The sequence below is a fragment of the Trachymyrmex cornetzi genome, unplaced genomic scaffold (assembly GCF_001594075.2).
Source record: "Trachymyrmex cornetzi isolate Tcor2-1 unplaced genomic scaffold, Tcor1.1 scaffold263, whole genome shotgun sequence".
In the NCBI taxonomy this organism is placed as follows: Eukaryota; Metazoa; Arthropoda; class Insecta; order Hymenoptera; family Formicidae; genus Trachymyrmex; species Trachymyrmex cornetzi.
The window spans coordinates 212825-215026 of NW_017297302.1; positions in this window are offsets into that span (position 1 = coordinate 212825).

The following is a 2202-nucleotide window of genomic DNA, read 5'->3' on the forward strand; positions in this document are numbered from 1 at the left end:
GTTACCTGCAGTATCTTCAAGACACTACGTGCCGCTCAGGGCGTTGCAGAACCACGGTTTGGACGTACGGTGTCGGTTTATGAAGGCTCGATGTCCTCCAATAATTATAAGCCAGCGTTCGAGTTGTACAAAGAGCTTTTATTATTCACTTACAATTCTACGTACTGTACAATATGTTGAGGTTTAGAGATTAGATGGAGACTCTCACAGTACGCGCACTCTCACTTCACTTTTCGGAACGGCCCCGAGATGTTCGAGGCTTACCTTTTCATATTTCTTAAGTAGATCGAATTTATGCGTGATTAACAAAAATTGCTTTGTGTGTCACCTCCTTTATGCTACAAAGTAGGTGACTTAATTTTGTAACGATTACTTGCACGTCTGCATAAAAATGCTGACGAGGATTTCAGGTTCGACCTAGTTAGGTCGTAACAAGTAATACGTCGTTCGGTAATCTACTTAAAGCATCCACATGCTTCATTCTCACACCCGACCTATGCTCGGCTACATAGTCGTAATCGGACAGTTCCAGTATCCATCTATTTATACGTGGTGATATTTCCTTTTTCTTGAGAGCTAACGTTAAGGCATTACAATCGGTGATAATCTTAAATCTAATGCCGCTCAGATAAACCCTAAATCGCCGCAAAGCATATACAGGGTGACCCATTTTAACAGCCAAATAACTCGAAACATCGCGATTAAATAAAAAAATGTTTAAAACAAAAATTGTTGGATATGAAGGGGCTGATTGAACTATGACCTTGACTTTCATTTTCAAGGTCATTTGAAGGTCAAGGTCATTTTTTTAAATGGGAAACCCCATTTTTCGTTGAATATTCTGTAGCTTATCTCGAGAGCTTTCCAAAACACTATAATTTTTTTTTTTTTTTTTTTATTACTCCAAGGATATTTACAATCTGTCGATTAGACAATAAGTAAATTTTATATGTTTACAATAACTTGCAAGCAATAGGCCCATAGGTCATTACGTACGTAGATACATAAATAAGGTTAGAAGTATAGTAGCCTTGATACAGTTAACTTTGATTATGTCTCAAATAGTAATATTTCTATATTTCTTGAGTCTTGAGTGGCTTCGGGTTTCTAGATGTAAATTCGCCGCTAGTTGATTGGGATGTTCTGCTAATCTATTTTTATATCTTCTGAAGTGCGTGGTGATCTCTTCTTTCACAGTAGGTATGTTCAAATCCTTTATAATAATAGCGTTTGGGACGTACCAGGGGGCGCCGAGAAGGTTACGCAAAGCTTTGGATTGAAACCTTTCAATTATTTCGATATTTGATTTGGAAGCTGATCCCCAGAGTTGAATCCCGTACGTCCATACTGGTTTGATAATGCATTTGTAAATGAGGATTTTGTTTTCAAGTTTTAGTTTTGATTTGGTGCCTATCAGCCAGTATAATTTTCTGAGTTTTAAGTTTAGTTGTTTCCGTTTGGTCCAAATGTGAGTTCGCCAAGTTAGACGGCGGTCAAGATGTATTCCCAAGTATTTAACTTCGTTGGTTTGTGGAATATTTTTGTTATTGAGTGATATTACAGGGCAAGTCTCCTTGCGTAACGTGAACGTGACATGGCTTGACTTTGTTTCGTTTATTTTGATCCTCCAACGTTTGAACCATATGCTAGTCTTATCAATGTATACTTGTAGAATCTCAGAAGCTGTCCGTGGACATGAATGACTTGTCAGTATAGCTGTGTCGTCAGCATATGTTGCAGTGACGACTCCCTGCAATGTGGGCAAATCCGCAGTGTATAGAAGGAATAACGTGGGGCCCAGCACACTACCTTGAGGTACCCCGGCATTTATGGGTGTCAGTTTTGTAGTTGTTGCATTAATTTTAACTTGAAAGGTTCTATCTGTTAAGTAAGATTTTAATAATTTATATATATTATTTGAAAACATGTTACGTAGTTTTATAAGTAGGCCGTGATGCCATACCTTGTCGAAGGCTTGTACGATATCTAGAAACACACCAGTACAATATTGTTTATTTTCAAAAGCTTCTTTGATTTTGTTAGTGAGCCTGTTTACTTGTTCGATTGTAGCGTGTTGGTCGCGGAAGCCGAATTGATGGTTAGGTATAAGCTTCTTAGAAGTAATGATTAAATTCATTCTTTTTAATATTAGCTTTTCGCAGATTTTAGATATAACTGGTAATAAGCTAATAGGTCTTTACG